This window comes from Mustela erminea, chromosome 4 (genome assembly GCF_009829155.1).
Source record: "Mustela erminea isolate mMusErm1 chromosome 4, mMusErm1.Pri, whole genome shotgun sequence".
NCBI classification, from domain to species: Eukaryota; Metazoa; Chordata; class Mammalia; order Carnivora; family Mustelidae; genus Mustela; species Mustela erminea.
The window spans coordinates 140,075,072-140,097,837 of NC_045617.1; the positions used below are offsets into that span (position 1 = coordinate 140,075,072).

General features: G+C 45.4%; 1 protein-coding gene across 7 annotated transcripts in view; it reads right to left on the reverse strand.

Annotated features, from left to right (window-relative positions):
- The window catches only part of ATXN1 (ataxin 1), a 400,612-nt gene that overhangs the window by 277,071 nt on the left and 100,775 nt on the right, over window positions 1-22,766 (reverse strand). For 6 of the 7 annotated variants that reach the window (XM_032341167.1, XM_032341168.1, XM_032341169.1 and 3 more), the window contains one exon: window positions 19,179-19,300. The gene's annotated coding sequence lies outside the window, so the exon portion shown is untranslated. Of the gene's footprint in view, window positions 1-19,178; window positions 19,301-19,532; window positions 19,536-22,766 lie in introns of all 7 variants that reach the window. The other variant, XM_032341172.1, reaches the window with a different exon arrangement.

Sequence of the window (22,766 nt, forward strand, 5' to 3'; positions counted from 1 at the left end):
ATTTCCTTTACGTTCAGCCATCGGGGCGTCCCCTCAAACACTTCCCATTTCCCACTTGAACCTTTTCATCAACATCAGCCAGCATCGCTCCACATGCAAGACCCTCTCTCCGTAAGCGTCCTATCATCGAGGGGATCACCCAGGCAAGTCAGCCCCGCTGTGCCACCCTGCCCCTGGGGGAGAGCAGGTTGAAGCAACGTGAGGAAGTGACAAGAACAAGCAGAAGAAGGCTCGCACACCGTGTAACTGTCGCGTACGCCAGCCAGGAAAGAGCTGCTCCTTCAGAGCCCAGATGGTAATGAGCCCTACAAACAGAAATTACCACAACAGAAGAATAGATGTCTTAATGAATTTTTTTTCTCCAGCAATATTAGCACTAATGATTATAAAAATCCTCAACAGCGGCACAAGTGAAGGCAAAGAAACAATCACGTACCCGTGGTACGATCTCTAAAGCTACACAGCGGACTGTGTGTCCAGCATTCATCTTTCTAGAAACCGCCTACCCACCCCGGGGGCGACAGTCCTGTTCCTACTACATGACCCAAGCCCCAGATACACTGCAGACTGTGGGTTGTGGCTTGGGGTTTGTTTGCTTTGCTTTGTAGCACCTAAGGTCCGGCTGCCATCCTTCCCGAAAGTCCAGGAGATGCTCCCATGTCCTCGTCAAAATGCCCATCTCTTTGAAACTGCCCCTGATGAGTTTCCCTCACTGGCAATGAAAAAAGAGTTCTCATCAGTGAACCCCTAATTCAAAGACCACAGAAAAGCAGTAACATTAAAAAATAATAGTAATAGGGGCACCTGGGTGGCTCAGTGGGTTAAGCCTCTGCCTTCGGCCCAGGTCATGATCTATCTCAGAGTCCTGGGATCGAGCCCTGGATCAGGCTCTCTCTGCTCGGCGGGGAGCCTGCTTCCCACCCCCCCCCACTCTCTGCCTGCCTCTCTGCCTACTTGTGACCTCCGCCTGTCCAATAAATAAATAAAATTTTTAAAAATAATAATAATAGGGCGCCTGGGTGGCTCAGTGGGTTAAGCCACTGCCTTTGGCTCAGGTCATGATCTCAGGGTCCTGGGATCGAGTCCTGCATCAGGCTCTCTGCTCAGCGAGGAGCCTGCTTCCCTCTCTCTGTCTCTCCGCCTGCCTCTCTTTCTACTTGTGATCTCTCTCTGTCAAATAAATAAATAAAATATTTTTAAAAATAAAATTAAAAAATAAAAAAAATAATAATAAACACCTAAAATAAGTTTTTTAAGACTTATCTATGTGGCCTGCTTAGAGCCTTTCTAACCCTTTAGTGGAAAGGGCAACTTAACAGAAAAACACTCCTGACCATTTCTTAGATATCACAAAGGCTGAGAAAAGGATGCTTTCGGAGAGCGCGCCTGTCGTGTTCTTCCTGTCAGGGACCTGAATGGGTCTTGGGACTCTTGCCTAGCAAGGGTAAGCCCTTGCATCTCCAAGCTTGTCCTCACAAGGAGCGCGCTCATTAATTCTTCCAACAAGCATCAGAGGACTTCTGTATTTTGCAACCCACTTGCTGAGGCCCAGAAGCAAACACGAGAAAAAGTCATATATGCCATCAAGGAGCACTCCTCCTAACAAAGGACACGAGCCATGCTGCTGTGAAGTTAAAACTGCCTGTTGCAAGGCCAGTTAAAATTGCAAGGCTGGTTGGAGGGAAGTCTAAGGGTCCAAGGGGACGGACGACCGTGTGGGCCAAACGTGCGAACAAACTTGGACCAGAACGAAGAGGCGTTGACAGGGGAGGAGGTAGGCGACAGCTCACAGAAGTGACTATATCAAAGCAGATGATGACAGCGGAGCGTAAAAGTGTTGAGGACCTAGTTCTCCTGGGTCCTAGGAACCCACCTAGTACTGTGCTTACCACAGCACTGCATGTGCCTTAGAAAATTCTGACATTCGAGGGATGCATTATTTAAAAATGTGCTGCTTGGGTGGTAAACTAACATTGGGAGAGTTCATAAAATCACAAACACCAGAAGATGAAGGAAAGACATAATGACACTTGTCAGAAGATATTAAGAAGATGCGGCAATAAAAGGGATCTGTTCACAGAGAGAATGATTCTAAATACAAAATGGTCAGATTGATACTTAGAAGTGTGGCTATTAATAGAAATAATATTAGAGAGGTTTCATTATGTAAATGGCTTCTACGTCTGCCAGAAATGTACCCAGTGGTAATTTGCATTTTTGCTGCAGCAGAAATTTCAAGGATTTCTTCTGGTGAATGATGAAGGACCCTTTCATTGGAACACCATAGCCTTTACAATCACAATAAAAACAAACAAACAAAAACCCACCGCTGCTCTTAGATAGTGACAATAATTAGGTGCTTTTAGGTGCCAAGCTCTGTGCTGACTGAATTTGATGCAACAATCCTATGAGACACACTTATTCTTCCTGCTGTATCACTCAAAGAATGGAGGCTTGGAGGAACTTGCTCATCCTCTCACAATTAACCGACAACGGCCGCTGGACTTGAACTTTGTTTCTCTGACCCCCAAGCCCATGCTTCCTCCCCCTGCCATGAATATCCACGGTCCAAAGTGTGGTGACATCATAAGCATGGTGTTTCCTACAGAGACACGGGGCCATAGAAATGGATAATGACCACAGAAATGGGTCTAGAAAGACGGGCACTTCTGGTCACCCCTGTTTGTAAAACTCAGTATCTGCTCCGACCCAAGGGGCACCTCCGTTTGCCACCTGACACCCTTGGATCTCGGTGCCACACCTGGTCAGCTCTTGCTAGGACACAAAGCACAGGTGTCATAGGTCAAAATCCCATGTCACTCCAAAGCTAAATCCCCAAGGCCCCCCATTGGTCCCACAGTACCCCAGAGGTCTCAATGGACACTCTATGGGCCTCTAACATCAGCGGCCCTCCCCCACTACCTCTCACTCAGATCCTTGGCTTTCTGATCCACATTTCTATGCGACTCTCGCTCCTTTAGTTCTCGGTCCTTCAAATCAGTGCTGTGAAATCCCAAGGTGACTGTAAAACTCTCAGCCACAAAACTTCATTCGAAGGGCTAGTCAATCCAGTTTTGTTTCAGATATATCTGCCACCTCCCTTATAGACCCTTTGTGGAACGTTTCCCTTTGCCATAAAATAACTAAAAATCGAGCCTCAGAAGGAAAGTGGAAGAGAACAGCTCAAAAATAACCCACTCGTGCTTGGAAACAGCGTTGAGTTTAGGATCCGGCAGGCCTGGTTTAGGATCCTTGTTCTATGGTAGCTATGACCCTTTTCGACTCAGTCTTTGTCTTGCATCGTCTGTAAATCAAAAGCAATAGTGCTCATCTCCTACGTGTGATGAGGTCTAGATGGGAGGTGGTAAGTCATGGTCCTAATGGGGGGCCCGGCATGAGGTAAAGTCCCTTCCTCTTCTGCTCTAGTCTGACAAGGAGTGGATTCTGAGCACTATCTCTTCCCCTATTCCCTATTTTTCCCCACTGCCTCCCCATATAAGCCCCAGCCACGGGCCCGTGTTGCACAGGCTGGAGACACCCTTCCTGGGGCAGCGTGGTGGGGGAGGCACTGAGTCAGTCTTGTCACCCCCCTGGGGTGACCCAGCAAAGTTTGCTTATCTGTCAAAACCACCACACAGAGCTGCTAATGAGGATTTCACATGGCAATGGGCACGAAAGCCTGATGAACTAAAGCAGGAGGTAAGCACTGGGGGCCTCCGTTATTTCCATGAGACTGGTGGCCTGAGAGGAACACAGGAAATCCTTGCTCCCCAGAGTTCTGATCTGAATTCCTATAGGCAAGATTTCTGTCAACGACCCAGAACCACTCAGACTTCCCCAGAGCCATGCAGCCAAGCACAGCACGACTAGATAAGGAAGCCCAGGGATGAGGGTTGGGGAGGCAGCCCCCACTGTATTCATAGAGTTCCAAAGAGCAGGAGGGGCTTTAAGAAAAACAAAAAAACAAGAGTTACCATGTCAACACCGGAGTTTCACAAACACTGACCTCTACAGAAGCTCGAAAACGTGAAATTGCTACCCAGTTTGAAGTTCAAAGAAAAGCGCATTTTTTATAAAGCGGAAAACAGAGGAGAAATGTAAATCCATGAACTAGTAATTTTTAGAAATCTCTTACTGATATACAATCATTTTATTATAAAGAAACATTTAAAAGGCACTATAACCTGCTAATTTGACTACTTCATATGACTTTCTTGCTTGACAGATTTAGAGATCTAAGGCATGGCCATAAATCTTTTCCAAACAAGGAGGATTATAAACAAAGCAATTAGTTAATTCAATAATTAAACACACAAACCAGCCATTGACAAGCCTAGGGAAATCCCTCCCAATGCCATTTTTAATTCTTTTCCAGGTTTGGAGGCAGGAACCCTCAAAAAAAGCATGACCTATGTATGACATCTACAATTCCTCGTTTTGAGGTTTTCTCCCCAAGCACCCACAAATCCAGGTCGCCCCAGTCTGCTTCTCCCATTCTTGCCCAAGTTCAAATCTATTACCTAATGCTTACCATCTGGAGCCCTCCATAGGCTGTCACTGCCCACGCGCGTTTGCCAACAGATGCTGCTGCACTCCCCTCCCTGAGAGGCACCCGCCGTGCAGAGCACGGAATGTGGCTGCCGGGACAAGGCAGATGTGTCAGAAAAGGCAAATCTCCCAAGCTGCCCAGGGACGCCAGAGCAAATCTGTCCTGAGCAACCTCAAGTGACTGCAGACCTAAGAGTTGAAACTAATTAATGGAAACCCAAGGAAAGATGGTGACAGCGCAAGGCAAGGGTGTGAAGCTCGTGTCGTTTGGTAAAGAGAACCCAAGAGGAAATCTCCTAAGGACAGGACGTTAATGCCTGCACCTTATTTCCTTCGCAGACTAACACACTGCTGTTAGAAACATGTCTTTACACTCCAGAGGGATTTTATAAGGTGTTGACCTGCTACTAATTATGGCAATGCCTACATGACAGCTAACAAAACAGGTCCCTGCTCATTTGATTCTGATTACCTAGCTGCTGTCGGGGGAGATGTTCTTCCCTCCTGCCGAACCAACCTGTCTGTTGTCCAGCTTCTTTGCGTCGGGCCCTCCCAGGCAAGCATCTCCAGCTTGAAATGCCCTTTTGTCTCCGCTTCGCACCATCAGGATGCTTTCCTTCCTCCAAAACCCCACTGAAACCACGCTCCCCCTTATTCCCACCTGAATGAACCCTGACCAGTTCTGGCGCCCATCCAACCCACAGACTTCGCACTTTCTTAGCGCTAACAAAGATTTCTCTTGGTGAAAACGTTAATCCTCCGCATGCCTAACCTGTAACTTTGGCCAAGTTATTTCTCCTTCCTGGGCCTCGGCTTTCTCGTCTGTAGAAGGTGGATAATAATAACGGCAATCTCTTAGAGCCATGAGAATTAAAGGTCTATTTTTGCTCTGTTGTGTCTGTATGCAGACACGCACGTTTAGTGCACGTAAAGTGCTAATTAGCCCAGTACCTGGGTACACAGAGAGCGCTCAGAAAATGTCCACTGCTTTCATGAACATTCCTATTCTTATTGCTCTGTGACTCGCGCTCACAACGGCATCGGTCCGCGTCACCTGCCTACTTGACTCTCAGAAGTTCTAAGAGCTATTTTCCCACACTGCCCAGAAACCTGAGGCTGGGAGGGAGCTCGGTGCTGACCGAACAACAAAGCAGCAGCCTGGCAAGGACTCACGTCCTTCAGACTCAACCCACTGTGCTGATGACAAGAGCTCATTCACACGGTGAGTTCAGGCACAAACAAAGGCAATCGTATCTGATTCTCTAAGTAGGACAGTGGCAAGATAAATAAATACGTCTAAATTTGCGGAGACAGAATTTCAGCAGGGCTTCAGGACGGGAAGGATGACCTGCTGTGGCTCACGAGCATCTCCAGAAGCTTCCTGAAGGCGCGACTGAAGGAGAGGGGAGAATGGGTGGACTGATGCAGCAAGGAAGGCGGCACAGCCTTGAGCACAAATACAAAGCTTCCTGTGCTGGGGAAGGGCGGGGAGCACAGGCCGTGCAAGGGAACTGGGGTTCTTTGGAAGGTGTAACCCTAACCTCAGGCGGTGCTCAGTTCCCCAAAGTCACTTGCCCGTAGAGAGAAACACACACCTGAATTTACACCAGGGGTATTTCCACCTTGTGTGCTAGACCACCATTTACCCACCTGCCCCCCTTCCACCTGCTCTGGTTCTATTCTAACCCTCTCCTTTCCCATAAGAATCTGATGTCTCTTAATCCTCAGCTACAGAACGTCACTGGAGAAGAGAACCTCCAAGGATTACCCAGGCTACTGCCCTCCTCTCCTGGAGGAGGAAGCTGTTCCAAAAAGGTTAGTAGTCTTCCAAAGGGCACAAAAAGTCATGGTATAGCAAAACCTGAAGCCTAGATCATGTAGCCACCCCCTCTTCCCAAAGTAGTCTACTTTCTAACTCTGCATCATCCCCCCTTCCCAGCCCTCCACTGGGCCTAAGTCATCAAGAGAAGTTTTGTTGTTAAGCAGGCCATTGGAATAGGCCTCCTTTTTCAGGCAGGACGAAATAGATATGCCTGTTTTGCACCTGGCGGTCACTCTGCTCTGAATCATGCCTAGGGACTTTCTGCCTACACCAACTGTCATTCGCCCTTAATGGTCTACGATATCACACCTCCTTAAGATGTCAGACTAATAAAAAATGTAAATGGCTAATAAATATCACTAATTAATTTAGAAACTTTCTATAGACAAATACTTCATTCTTCTTTTTTTAAAAAAAAAAATGGGTTTTATTTAACTGGGGTCTTTTCTGCCCAGGCCATGGTTGTGTTATTTCAGTAGGAAATGTCATAGCTTGAATACCAGGTGCATTTGAAGAACTAATCGAGACCAAATTCACTTTTACACCTAACGAAAGACTGGGAACCATAAAACTACTCTTTGGAAAAGGAAGAAAGAAATTAATGTAGTGCACCAGAAATCAACAGCTGTTTCTCAAATCAAAGTCACCTGTAACAAGTGACTCCCTCCCAGGGAAAATTATCTACTTTCAAATAATCATGTCAAGCTAGGAAAAAAAGTTTCATAAAATCGCCACTAAATGAATTTCTCTTTAGATGGCCTGGGGACAAGCCAAGAAGTTATATATAGTTGGACTGTAGCAAACTCCTAAGAAACTCTGATCCACTGTAAATGCTGCAGGCATAGGGCAAGAGGGGGAAGGGAGGGTCCAAGGAATATGTGATTCATGACTATTAGTCATCACTTTGGGAAATTTAGGACACAATCACTATCAGTTAAACATATTATTATTTGCTAAATGTCCAAGATACAAATTCCCTTGGGAACAACCGGCAACAATACTAAGGGCTCCGCACAGACCCTTAATTTTCCTATTTTGTGGGCTGGCGGATTTGGGGGAATTTCACCACGGGTGTGAAGAAGTGAAGGGATTTAATTACCATACGCACAGGCGATGCTTTATACATATTCTTCCTCAGGGCTGGGTCCAGTCTGTGGGGTCTGAAGCTTAAAAAGTTAGTCAAAGAATGGGAGAGAGTACTGGTGGGTGGGTCTTCCAGAAAGAGTTCCCGAAATTATCATCCTAGAATTTGACACCAGGTCTTAGGAGGGGCCTGTACCCCACAGGAGCTTCTCAGCTAAAGCCAGGACAAGTGTGCCTGGTCCGGGACACATTCAGACGTACGCATGCGTCACAAGGGTGGGGACACCTGCCATCGGCCAAGATCTACATGGTTCTTCACATTCCTCTCTGACGCTAGACTGCGGATACCTCCAGGCACCTTTTGGCTGAGCTCAAGCAGGCAAACAGAAATCTTGACACATGATGTTTTGGATGACCTATGATGTGAATCCCAGTTTGTGGCTTCACCACCTTGTGAGGAAAGGCTGTTGGCCAAAGTCACTTACTTAGCAGTCATGCATGATCTGTGGACACCCAGCTAAGGGTTCCTAAGAGATCGTCTCAGGTCAGCATCACAGTGCAGCTAAACTCAGCAGTTATCCTTGGTTGTGGAGGAGGTGGGGGAACACAGTGCTGAGTGGTCTGACACAGTGCCCCTGAGACGGGATGAGCTCGGGTCTGGGCTCAGTCAGAGCTGGGGAAATGGCCTCTTACAACACGATGTTCAGTTTCGCCCCACACCAGGTATCCAGTGCCAGGAGAGCACCCCAGTACATCTTTTATAAGATTTTATTTACTTATTTGGGAGAGAGAGAGAGAGAGGTAGGGAGATATATATTTCGAGAGAGAGAGAGAGAGTGCATGAGTGGAGAGGGAGAAGCAGACTTTTCGCTGAGCAGGCAGCCTGACTCGGGACTAGATCCCAGGACTCTGGGATAATGACCTGGGCCGAAGGAAGATAGACGCCCAACCGACTGAGCCATGCAGGAGCCCCACCCCACTACATCTTAATTACGGCAAGGCAAAATGGGAAGGGGGAAAACTCTCTGAGCACCTCAACATTAAATCAATCCACGGAACCTTTCACCAGAAGAAAAAGATGTACCATGATGGAAGATTTGAGAATCACAGGCTTCTGGGATTTGAGGCAAAGCTCTACCTTCAGCACAGCAGAAAGTCATTACTGTTCCATTAACGTTCAGGAAGTAGATTAGACCTTTCTGGGCTTTCTTTCTTACGGCTCCCGGAGCCCCAGGGTGCCAGGGAAGTGCCGCTTAGACCAGCAGCAGCAATGCCTAGAATAGAAATCTGAAAATAACACATTCACTCTGACACGCCAACCCACTACTTTTAATTGTGGCTCATTAAAGATGTAAATAGAAGAAGACTTATGTTCACCTCTACTACAATTTCACTGCTGCAGTAAAATTACAACGCTTCTGTTCCTCTGCAGAAAGGAATACTTCTGCTTTGCGTAACATCACCGCAAGCAGAGAGCTGTGATTCACGAATTTTCCGAGGGCACTCATCACATGTTTCTGCCTGCTGTTGGACAGGGGACAAGGAAATGGGATGATTAATTCGAAAATCAACACAAAGAAAAAGAAAAGGCAAGGCAGCCCAAAGATGGTATCTAACAAATTCCAAATTCTTCCTAGGAGGCATGAGGGAAATGCAAACCTGCTTCTAGAAATTCTGCAGAGGATGCAGGCTGAAGAGGGGCAAACCCCAAGCAGGGGACAATCAGTCCCAAAGAGGAATGTGACATTACCTATGAGGCATTCAAGTTCTGACTTCCAAATGCTATTTTCTTCAGTTACTAATGAAAATATTTTCTATGTCTTCTGCATACTTGTATTCCTTTTTTCAACTGGAATATAATTAGCATACGAGGCTACATTAATTACAGGTGTGCAACATAATTGATTCAACAGTTCTGTGTTATTACTCAGTGCTCAGCCCTGTGTAAGTGTAGTCACCATCTGTCACCATGCAACATTATTACGATATTATTGGCTTTATTCCCTATGCTGTATTCTTCAATCTCTGTGCCTTACTTATTTTATACTTTAAAGTTTGTTGCTTACACCTATCCTTACAGGTCCTAGTTTACTAAATTAGAATGAGAATTATATCTTATTGATAATTATTAATACAATAAAGTATTAAAAGTGAATACATGAGGAAAGTTTATTTGAAACACTGTGTTAAAAATATATTAAGGGATAGCCACAAAAAGAGACATGCTGTAGAATTCCAGGTGTATGTGGTAGCTAAAATAGGCACTCATCAAGATAGAAAGTAGAGTAGAGGTCACTAGATGCTGCGGAGGGAAAGGAACAGGGAGTAAGTGTTTAACAGGTACAGAGTTTCTGTTTGGGATGATGAAAATCTCTGATGGTAGCACATTACTGCAAGCATACTTAAAGTCACTTAATCGTACTCTTATGGTTACAGTGCCAAGTTTTATGTTACATGTATTTGCCATAATTAAAAAAACATATTTTTAAAAATCAAATTAAAGACATTCTGACAATGGAGTGGCTGGCTTGATGACGATTTACCTGAGACAGAGAAAGTGGATGAGGGCAGTGGCCAGCAAGGGAGGGGGTGAGACCAATGTAGGCGCCCACCAGGAAATTAGAGAAAACCATGTCCATTCCTGCAAAGTGGGTACGGCTGCAGGCGAGAGATAAGCTTCTGCTAATTGGCACCCACATGGGCGTCAAGAATTTACAAGTACTGATTTAAATGCATTAAGCAGATCTGATATTCTGAAGATGCCTACTGAAGATCAATTTCACAGAACAGATAACCACTCCAAAACCTGTCAGTTTAGAACAGATTTGGGTTGAATTTACACAATGTGTGCCCGTAGGTTTGCAGGCTATGACCTTTGATAGTTGGACCTGAACTTCCCCTTTCACTAAATGTCACTGCAAAATCCAAGCACCATTTGGAAACACATGCTGCTCTGCCTGTTGCTGAGTGTTTTTTAGTGAAATAAATTCGGTATCAATCAGACGGAAGACGCAAAGTGCTTCCCTTAAATATCTAGGGTTCTTGCCGTGTGCTCACCCCCAAACTCTGTTTTACTGCAAAGAGCAAGTTCACTCTGCGTGGTATCCAACACAGGACACCAGGCTCTTCTGAGTAGTAATTTGATGGGCTCCTAGAAATGGCCACCTGCCAGCAGGGTCCTTTAGAAGGATGCTGGTCCTGAGGACAGCTGAAGGTAATTTCTTTCCCATCAACCTCTACAAAGTAGATTAGGTCCTTGTGGGGCTTTACTTTCTCTGAAAGCAACAGAGTCCCAGCAAAGTGGCCTTAAACCAGTGAAATAACAACCGTAGTGCATATTGGAAATCAGAAGTGCTGCAACAGAGGTAGGAGTGAAGACAGAGTACAGGTAAGGGGTCCGAGAGCCCAGGGTTCAAATCCTAGCTTTTTTCCTACAAGGTGAGTGAAATCTTTGGCACCAATAATCTCATCCACTCCAATAACATAAAATTTCAATGTAAAAGAGTCATAATCTATGAAAGTTTTTCTGAGGATCAGATGAGAAGAAACACGTATAAGCACAAAGGAATTTAGTTTATTAACTATTCTTGGATTGATTAGTTTCCTCTTCAAAGGGGAAAATGTACCAAACGTGTCTCCTAAATTTTGTTGAGGAAGCTTTTAAAATAGACTCCACCAATATTTATGGAGTAGCCATCCTGTTGAGGCACACAGGACAGGAGGAGACCGGTTTTCAACTTCCATTAGAGTCTAACAGAGCAGCTAAGTCAACAGGAGTTAAGTCTGACCACCACCTTCTCCTGTTCCACAACCTTCAATGGCTCTCCACCACTTAAGATAAAATTCCAACCTTTAGGATGGGATTAAACCCATTGTTTTCCCCTGTAAATTGGAACTAACTATGTTACGGAGGATTGTAAAGCACCTCTCAGACACTGGGGTCAGGTAGCTTACTCAACTCATAGTTCATGCTAATTATTATTATTATTACTATCATTATCACAGCAACCTTGTCCCTCCTAACCCTTCATTGTTCTAGCTCAGCACCTCACGCTGGATCCAAACTAGCCCATGACGTGCCTCAGACACAGACCATCCTCTCCCATCTCCTCACCCTTGTCCTCCTGCAATGTGGGATCCTGTCCATATTTCAAAATCGAGCTCAGACCGCCTCCTCCACGTAATAATTAAACCAACTATCTCCTTCCTTTAACGTTCCCACCGCACTTTCTCACCCTCCCTGATTGGGCTCGCTCCCATATTTTACCTTCCCTCACAGGAGTAAAAGTTCATAAATTCAGTTTGAAGGAAGGCACCAAGAATAAAGGCTGGAAAGTGTTTATTACAAACTGAGTAGCTGTCTACCTGAACACCACGAAAGTAACATGACCATAAGAGCTAACTTTGTTTGTTTGTTTGTTTGTTTAAGCTTCATGGGCATGAAGTCATTTAGGTTTTACAGCTCTGATAGATGCTGCTTTAATTCTCCTATGCCACGAGAGAATAAACTGAGGCCCGAAGAGTTTTAATTTGCTCAGTATTGCACAGCTATTGAGAGGCACATCTGTACTCAAACCCAGGAAATTTGCCTCAAGAACCTATGCTCTTAAACAGTACATTACATTGTTTTCCAACAGTGGTAGAGCAATGGATTGTGTAGTGCTAAAAGCAAAACAAAAACAAAAAAATCCTACGAGGACAGTCATCAGTTTTCTCAGGGCTGGATTTTCAAAACTTTGAGCTCCATCAAGGAATTATGTTCTGTATTGAGATCTTTAAAGTCTCATGAAGAGCTGTCTTCCCCTTCGCACCTTCCTCATTGAGGCTACCTGTGCTGGGAGACCCTCCTCTGCTGGTGCTGACGCCAGGCAGCCTTCGATCGGTTGTAGCCACAATCTACGTGGTCTGGGGAGGTCAGTTCAAGATAAGCACCTACTGCATCGGGAAGCACCCCAAACTATAATGAAAACTGCTTTCATTATAGCTAAAGAACGAGAAATTAGGTAAAGGTGAAATCATTTCACCTTAGCCATTTTGTGTCTGTGTGTCTGTGTGTATCTTTTTAAACGAAACTACTTGACATATATTGATGGCTTCAAGTATACCTATTTCCTGATGGATCTTCTCCACAGTCAAATGGCCAGGATTTGGCCTGGTCAAATGCAAAGCTCAGAACAGAAAAATAATAAAATAATAATAATAAATAATTAATAAATAATAAATTCAGCAAAGGCTCTTCACTGTGCAAAACAGACAAAGATCAGCTTCCGTGAGATGCTGCCAAGTAATGTGGTATTTAAGGTTTCTGAGTTAGTAGTCCATCAATACATGTGGACTGACCAATTTCTTAATCTGTTACTCTAACAGTGGTTCAACTTTTGTCATAATTTTACAGGCAAGCAAACTGAAAGCTGGGTAAGTATATCATGCAGGGAAAGTGGCAAATCTTAACTTGAAATGATCTATTTCAACTTACTGACTCTAACTAGAACATTAGTAGGAAAAATATAGTAGATACATATAATATACATTATAAAATAATACATACTATTAAATAGCCTTTCCCTAATGTCAAAATATTGTTTCAAAGGATGCATGACATGCCTCACACATTGCTCTCCATTAAATACCATTCTGAATTTCTTGCTCACAAGTGCAAATGATGATTTTTTTAGTGGCATTTTTAACATGTGATATTAAAAAACCTCCTCCTCCTCCCTTTGGAAAGGAACTTTTGAGGATGCCAAATTAATTTTGGAGATGACTTTTCATTTTGTTTAAGCCAAGATATTTTTTTTCTCCTTTGCAATTTTAACCAAACAGAATTCTTAGAAATGAAAAAATAGTAACAAGTATATTTCTAGAGTAGAATAGCCTTTCAGAACTGAAAATGTTACATCAATCCTTTAATGTTACCCAGTCTTGGCTTTTTAAATTCCCTTAAGAAAAAAATACCACATATCCCTATTATGTTGCCAACACTGGATGTGTCATTTTGGTGGATTTCTGATTTGGCCATAAAACGGTTTAAAAAGCAATTTCTAGTCGTTTCACAAATATGGCTTCTGAGAAGCTGAACTGATTCTACTTGATGTTAGAATTTTCAGATACCAAAGATTCACCCTCCTCGTTTGCTTAAAAGTGCTTGAATGTGGAGCCCAACTGCCTTTGTAAAAACTGTTTCACCCAAAACATCAACTTTGGGTCGTTTTTACCACATGGTAATTCGCACCGAGCGTATAGGAAATGTGAAATCTTACCTGAAGGATTACTTTTATATTTCCAAATGAGTTCTTTCTTTCTACCTTTTGTAAATATTTATTAAGCTGTATTATGTGGAGAAATGGGTTTACCACTTAGAAGACAAGGTTTAAAATAAACCAGTCCCCACCCTCATGGGTCAACCACAGAGAAGCCAGCATCACCAAAGATCTGTGACCCACAGACTAACACAGGAGGGTTGGGGGGGTTCCCAGTAGGCATCAATGAGTGAGAAATTCACTGGGTGGAGAAACAGAATTTCATGCACAAGAATCAACATGAAATAAGGCATGGTCGCTGAAGAACACAGTGTATGGAGAAAGGGAAGAAGTGTCCTGTGGGAAGATGGGAGTGAGGGCTGAGATTTCAGTGGTGAGTCGATAATGAATTCCTAGGGATACTGAATGTCGTGCGTGCAATGGAGTTACCATTTTATCTTGCAGGGAAAGGGAAGTTAACAAAATCCTTTGAATTTTTTTCTTCCACTTCATCATAGTCACTCATTCCTCTGGAAAATACCAGAAGACTATCATTCTTAAAGAAAGTACCAACTGCTCTAAACATCTTCATTTTTGCTCTATTTACTCCAACTCTTTGTGGACACGCACACATTTTCATCATGACTTTGTAATCGATGTGTACTGATGGGTGATCTGTCGCAGGCGCCGTTTTGAAGGATGTATTTGAGGCTTCCATTGTATTACAAAGACTGTTCCATACTTCATGGGTCACTGAGCGTTTTTAGGAATGGGAGTAATTTGATCAGACTCTTTCTTTGGGAAGACCATTCTCAAAATCCTAGGGTGAATGGAATGCCAGAAGGACAGACTTACGGCAGTAGTACTCTTTGGGAAACGGCTGTGGTACTCAGGCAAATGATGTTAACCGCAGAAGCAGACCAAGGGCAGGGGAATGGAGCAGAGTGCTAGACCATGAAATAAGCAAGAGGCAAAACTCCAGCACGTGGTCCAGGGGTGAAGCATAGGAAGAGAGGATGGTGTCCAGCACCCATGACTGGCTGGCAGCTGATCCTGTTTCTCTAGACAAGGACCCATAAAGGGAGTCAGGACAGTGACAGGAGAAGGTGTAGACTCAAGTCAGAGGCACCTATGATTAACCCAGTTGGAGCCATCTGGGAAGGAATATGGAAGCCAGTGATCTTAAGCTCCGGAGAGGAAGAGAGAGCCATGAAAGCCATCCAAGCGGAACTGGTAATGATGCCGGGATGTGATGATGATGTCTTCGGGGAAAGCATGTGTAGTAAGGAGCTCCGGTGAGTTCTTTTCTGTTTTCCCTCCAACCATGTGCCCACGTGGCAGTTTAATCCTAATTTCTTTTGATGCACAGCAAACACCTCCTTTCAAAGCTTTCAAACTGTCACCAAGGAAGGGTACCTTCCAAGTTAATCACCATCTGTTTTGATGATGCCTATTATAAGACCATTCACTGCATTTCCTGAACTGGTGCGGTTTCACTCAGTTATACCCAGACACCCAGCTTCTCCAGGGGACTGATGCAATTAGCGCATGATAGTATGAGCAAGAGAAGCGAGTTGTAACACATTTCACAGAAAGCTTGCTTGGTACTGCTTTACAGAGCGTCAGCTTGGGGACATGAAGTGTATCTAACTTCTCTAAGCTAGAAAGCCTTTCAAGAGCTTTCCAACGATGGTCTTCCGGGAGGGTACCAAACTGCCTCTTTTCCTATGTCTACCTGCCTTCCAAAAGCAGCGCCCATGAATTAGGAAGCCAATTGGAAACCCTGCAGCTCTCGAGAATGCTTCACGGTAAACAACGCGAGGAATGCAGTCAAATGTTCTGTTAAAACCACCTCTTCACCTTTCCAACCACAAATGACTACTCATAAGGAAATATCCCATGCATTGCTGAAGACCTCCAAAACAGCAATGCCTTTGGTATTTCACTAAAATCGTATGTTTTACAATTTCTTTAATTTCATCCCTAGGTATTCCTCCACCTTGAAACCTTTAATGAAGGCTCAGGGCACTGATGGCAACAACTGCACATTTCCCTTCCATGACTGACAGCCTACGCACTTGACTCCTGCATCACACACACAGCCCACGCCCCATCCCCACTGGAAGGGGGGCCATCCAGAGAAAAGTCTAATCAGGTTTCGATGAAGCACCATGTGCAAAAGCCTCTTTTGCTCTTAATGCTGCTTTGGAAATCTGTGCTTTCTTTTCCTCCCTTAGCTGAGAATGAGGGGGAAAAAAATCCATTTCCAATGCGTTCTACCTTCCCACTCCCCAATGCTCTGATCGCCAAGATTAGACGGACGCCCAGGAGAAGACGCTTCCCATCCCTTGCCTGAATGTGCCTTTTAACACAAACTTTATTCAAGAGCGACACAACTTGAGTGAAACTGTGACTAAGCGAGAGTGAAAACGAAGAAAAGTTGAAAGAAAAAAAAAAAGTCTTCATGCAGGCGGTGGTGGCTGTCATCACAGTTAATAAATTTCCCAATGCACCCACTCGTTCCCTTATAGGCTGGTGAGACTTCTCTGGGTTCTTTGGGCTGGCTTCTGTCAGATCTCTTCCCTGGGCGGCACCTGCCAGCGAGGGCATCACGAGCTAGAAGCAATGCCACCTGGCAAGGCTTGGCTTGCTCTTGCTGGACGCAAGTGGAGGAGGTAGGGAAGGGCTGGGGTGACCACGGCAGGCTGCTGTCATCAGACTGAAATTTCGAAGCTGCTACTCGCACTGAGGACACTTTGATGTGCGTCCACTGTGGCTGAACTTTATCCGTGTCCCTGCGGGATGGCTCTCCCGCCGCTGAAACTGACAACCCCCGAGCCCCAACAGCTCAAAGAAACAGCATTGGAGATAAACTGCCAAGGGCAGCGGGCGTGGCCTTGGGATCCGAGGATGAAGCGACTGGGTTCCCACGGCACTGCTCCCACCTCAGATCGCCTCCTGTCCTGACGCCCCAGTCCCTCTCCCCGCAGCCGACATGACTGCTGGGCTGTACGCAGCAGGAGCCAGGCCACTAATAGGGGATAGTCAGAGCCACCGGTTAAAGAGAAGGGACATCAAAAGGTTTCCAGAAGAGCCATTGACCAAGGGAACTTTACACCTTTGGACAAAACGGGGTTTTTCCGGGTTCAGAGAACACGCAGACCTCACATCCCGCAAAGGCTCAAAGCTGCTGAAGGATAAAGGCAACCCTCATGGCCGGGGGTTACTCAAATCAACAAGCAAATTCTTCCTGGGCACCTACCATGTGCTCAGATCCAGACCCGATGCAGCAGGTATGGAGGCCCAGAGGATGAGCAAGTAGACGCTGGCCGCTGTCCACAAACCTCAGTGTGCCCAAGAGTTCTCTGCGGTGAGTCTCTCGGGCTTCACATCCCCAGAAATTCTGACTCACTGAACCTAGTGTTGCTGAATCTGCGACTTTAAGACACATGCCCAGGAGGCTCTGGCTGCAGGAGACCCTGGGGCTAGACCACCCTGGAGAAACACAGGGCCACGATCTGATCCCTGCCCTCAGGAAGTCTGCAACCCAGACGGGTTGATAACAAACCCCCACAAGGTGCTACACAGCCAGAGATTTTTTTTTTTTTTTTAAATGATGCACTTTTTTTTTTTTTTTTAAGTTTATTTGTCCGAGAGAGCACAAAGAAGGAGCGGCAGGCGGAGAAGCAGGCTCCCTGTGGAGCAAGGAGCCCAATGCGGGATCATGACCTGAGCCGAAGTCAGATGCTTAACCGACGGAGCCACCCAGGCGCCCCACGGGATGCATGTTCGAAGTGTTACAGGAGTTCACAGAGGCCCGAGCATACCAGGAAGACTTAGTGGGTGAGCCGGGCTCAGGGGTCAGGCAGGCCCTGCGCAGAGACAGCTGCATGCAATCGTCTTTACCAAACCTCCTGACTCAGTGTGACAAGGGGGGGCCATGGCAGGCCGCATTAGTGAAGATCAAGGCGGGAGTTCGGAGACTGCCACCAGGCAGGTGCACGGGCTTCGTGTGCTGAGGGCAGGGAGGGGACCGTCACCAGGAGAACCGTAACACCGGCATTTCCCGAGAACGCCACGTTCGCCTTTTCCTTCCACCGCATTCATGTGGTTTCCTGAAGTTCGTAATTTAACATTTGTGAGAGAGAAAAAAATGCTGTCACGAAACCCAAATAATGCAGTGCTCCGAGGCAGCCAGCCAGCTGCCAACAACAGTGACATCTGAGCATCATTTAAAGTGTCATTCACAGCTCTGCTGCGGAAAAGGGATGTCTAGTAAGAAAGAAAAATCATAAATTCTGTTCAATGTTAAAAAAAAAAAAAAAAAGGTTGGGGCGCCCCAGGGGTTCAGGGACGGGCAGATAACCCGGAAGACAGGGACAGCCAAACAAAGAAGGAGGAGCGAGATCCCCAACGGAAAACTACAGGACGATATTTATATGATATTGTACTCGTGTAACAATGTGTCACGTTGTCTTTAATGCATTACTTTAATGCGTTACAAACCACAGACACCACAAGGCCTGTCTGATCAAAGGCCTGGTTCACAAGATCGCAGGGAGAAGGAGGTTAGAAAGGACCCCACAGTGCCTGGCCCTTTGTCTCCGCAATGGCCCATCCAAGGAGCCTCCCTGCCCAACACGGCCCACCAAGGGCTCCCATCGATTAGGCTGAGTGAGAATCAAAGGGGATAATGATTTAATTAATTTCAGCAACGTGAACTGTGGAATTTTTACATTTGCAAGAGACCTTGGAGGTCACCGACGCATGCACTGGAGCTTTTTTTAGAAGTGACCCATTCCCCAAGGATGAGTAAGTTGTCCGAGGTCCCCGAGATGGGTGGGGAGAACTGGCTTCCGTTTGAGGACTGTTTCTAAGAACTACCGTCCACTAGGCTGATCAAACTTGCTTGGAAATCCACAGTATTTTGGTGTTCTGCATTGTTTGTTTCTTTATAGTTTGGAGCCCTGAATTCCACCTCCAGACCAAGGCCATCATGTGGGGCACCACGTGTAGTTAAAAGGTGCTCAATAAATGTAGGTTGAGTCAGACCTGGAAAACCCCAGCGCACCTCACCCTCCCCACCCTGATACTCCACTCTGGGGTGAGAAATCTGCCATCAGATCGGATCAAGAGTCTCGTGTGTGACTAATCCCTTAGCTCTCAGCTAAAAGCGATATCTGGAAGACAAACTTTGCTGGTCATTTGTGTGTTCATTTGTTTGGGATTCTTTCCCCACCCCACTCCATTTTGGTCTTCCCTAACCACAACTTCATTGCACTGCAATGTCTGAAACAAACACACTAAGTAAATTTCATTGTTCTCTAGGCTCCCTGTTGCTAGAACAACATTTTCTCCAACGACCTGTTGCATGCATGGGCTGTAGAGAAATAGCCGGCACTTGAATAAGAGGTCCCAAAACCCCAAATAAAGAATGACTGATGAAACCTAGAGCTAAGGAACACCGAGTCCTTCAGACGACTTACCCACGGCCGTTTGTGTTTCCAGACCATCCGTGCAGGCTGAAGTCCACGCCTTCTCGCTCATGGTCTAGGGCAGCACGACTTTTGAGGCCTCAGAATAAACGCTTTCATTCTGCTGCAGTATGCTACAGGAAAAGAAAACAAAACAAGTCAGAATGAGAAATGCCACTTCAAGCAGTTCGTTGATATTCAGGGGGAAATCCCTGGCTTCTCTCAGATGTATATTTTATAACCTCAAACAAGCATGTTAATTATCAGAACGAAGCTATCACACCACTGATCTACCTAGGGTGCCCTGAAATGCTGGGGGCGGGGGGGGGGCGGTGAGAGGAGGGAGGAAGAAAGAAAACAGAGCACCTGCTGGGGTGGGAAGTACATCTTGAAAATCATGATCTACACCACCGGGGACATGCCTACCAAATTCCAAGTTTACTAACTGAAATCAGGACACAGAGAAAGATCCATGATGTTTCATAATTAAAGATAACGGATGTGTAGTCGCCAAGGGCAGGAAGTGGAGGACGTTTTGTTTCAAATTAAAGTTCATCTGATTTTGCCCATTATAGACGCAGACTCACTGAGCTAAGAGTAGTATCTTTAAATACCGGGCGGTTAGGATGGAACACAAAAAAAGAGGCAGAGTTAGAAGGAGGAAATTTTCTATTTTGCGCCACAAATAGGTCATTGACAGGTTTTTTTTTTTTTTAAAGATTTTATTTATTTATCAGAGAGAGAGAGGGGAGAGAGTGAGCACAGGCAGACAGAATGGCAGGCAGAGGCAGAGGGAGAAGCATGCTCCCCGCCGAGCAAGGAGCCCGATGTGGGACTCGATCCCAGGACGCTGGGATCATGACCTGAGCCGAAGGCAGCTGCTTAACCAACTGAGCCACCCAGGCGTCCCAGGTCATTGACAGGTTTTCACCCTGACTCGATACCTCTCCATAAAGAACTGCCCCAGCCCAGTTGGGAGGCAGCGTTTACTTTGCACGCTGAATATGAAATGAAAGGTTAAAATATGCACGCCTCTTTACCCCCACTCAGAGCAGCTGACAAAACCTACACACTAGAACTGTGTGTGCGCGCGACAAGGTGGCTCTGGAAAGTTCTCTTCTGCCTTGTGAGCTTACAATGTTCCCTTGTCCTTGGGTGCTGTTCCAGCTTCTCCTGATGCTCACACAAGTCCACCCCACTGTTTTGTGACAATGGCCATCTGGGCCTGGAAATGAGCTTCAAAAGATGTCTGCAACCTCTTCTAGCCTTTTACGAGCTCTTCCTCGTCTGTTTTGAAAGCACGCTGCAAGACTGCCAACCCACTCTCGCACTCCGATGACTGCATCCCGCGTGGGATGCCAAACCCTCCGCATCTCCAAAGGTCCTGAGGCCACTGCCGGGTCACCATCCCATGACCCTATCCCTAAGAGACAGGATATACCTTCCTGTCCCATCCCTAAGAGACAGGATATACCTTCATGCCTCACTCGGTGACTGCATGAACAATTAATTCCTTGAAAGCCTTCTGAAGTTATGACTTTATAGAAGACTCAACAGGTTTGAAAAGAACTTCTGGCAGGGAGGGGGTAGTGTCTATCTGTGGTTATCTGCGTGTAGGCACTCAGAACTTCCAAGGAGGAAGAGAAAGCTCCTCTTCGCTAATGTTTAAACAAGTGAGTTGAGTTGAAGCCCATTATATTTTCAGTCTAGTTGGAAGAGCGACTGCCTGAAAATGGCAAAGTCTTTTTTATTTTCTTGATGCTATCAATACCCACTGAAAGTGGGGTTGTCACGATTTTATTAGTTTTCCCAGCAGCTTTCATGCAATGTAACCGAGCTCCCACTCGAATGTGTAACAGTAACATATTGCTACAAATCAACATAAGCCAGGAAGTTCAAAGCATGACAAACTGTCTTTATCTTACCGTTTGGGTAAGAACAGAATTTTAAAGGGAGGAGGAAGATGTAAGTGAGCCCACTGCACGTTCCTGGCTGATATTAATCTTCTTTTACTAAAAATAAATTGTTGCCTTTCTTTCATTTGTTACCAGCTTTCTTTTTTTTTTTTTTTTAAAGATTTTATTTATTTATTTGACAGACAGAGATCACAAGTAGGTAGAGAAGCAGGCAGAGAGAGAGGGGAAAGCAGGCTCCCTGCTGAGCAGAGAGTCCGATGCAGGGCTTGACCCCAGGACCCTGGGATCATGACCCACGGTGAAGGCAGAGGCTTAAGACACTGAGCCATCCAGGCACCCCTCTATCTTGATATGTTAACTGGGAGGGTCTCTGTTGTCTGGTTCACGATTCTTCCTCAAAGGAAGCTGCCGGCCCGGTGGGGCAGACAGCACACCACAAGTTAATCTGGGCCTGAAGCAGACCTAGGGTTTAATCACTCATGCCTACTGACTCACTGAATGCCATGTATGGCGTTGGCTGGAAGAGTTTACCAGAAGCTCAGTACCTTCTCGTGGTGCTCGTTCTCTTTCTGTGCTGCTTTTACCTAAAGAAAGACATCCATTTCTGGATTAGACTTTGCCACCATGTGGACCCAACTTATCTGGGAGAGGCAGAATGGCACCCCCGATGAGCTCAGGGCCCTTCCCCCGCAGCCAAAGCCAGGTGTCCAGAGGGGCAAGTCACACTCTTTGGAGAGGAGAAAACAAAACAAAACAAAACAAAAAAAGCAGGGGAAGCTAGGCCTGATCCAGACAAGATTTTCCATTCTTCTCTCTGTAGATGGGAAGGAGTTGGACATGATTCATTTCAGGCTTTAGAGCTGACCCTCAATTACACATAGTGCACCATGTAGGGGGCGGGTTTTGTCAAAAGAAGAACCACTGGACATTCTAATACACCTCATTTTAAACAATAATTTCGATATCCTTTCCTCTTTCAGCCAACTTTCCAGCAGTGTTGGTAATCACCAAACAGACTTGAACTTCATCTCCTTTGCCTATCCATTCTTGTTCGCCAGTTGAAGCTCTAGAGACAAGACCAAAAGTCTAGAAAAAAGAACACCAAGGGACGAGAGCATTCACAGATCTGCCTGAACACGGGAAGTTATCTATATAAACCAGGATTCCAATCCACATGATATCCTTACGGGGTCTGAAATCCGATAAGCATTTTTGTAATAATTTTCTGAAACGCTTACAAATAAGCAACAGCAGCACAGTGTATCAATATGATTCAGAAACAGTGCCCCAAAAGCCATGAGGTTTTTTTTTTTCTCTCTCTCTTTTCATCTCAGTTTTGCCACTAACTGGATTTTTCAATTTAAGCACCATCTCCTATGTAGAATTAGCTCCTTATCTATCAAATAAAGGGACATAAGTAAATATTCTCCATAATTAATTACCAATTAGAATTCAAGCGGCTTTTCTACGTGTTTGAGTATACCGTATCAAATGAGATCTCAAAAAACACAATTGTATCTTATACGACTGTCCGGTACGTCGCTGTTCTAAAATTCAACAATGAGATACAGCATAGGAAAAAAAAAAAAAAAAGAAAGAAACAGGTTCATTGTGAAACACCACTTCAGGGGGAAATGGATGTTCTAGTCAATAAACAGGGCTGGGAAAATCAGCTCTTTATTTG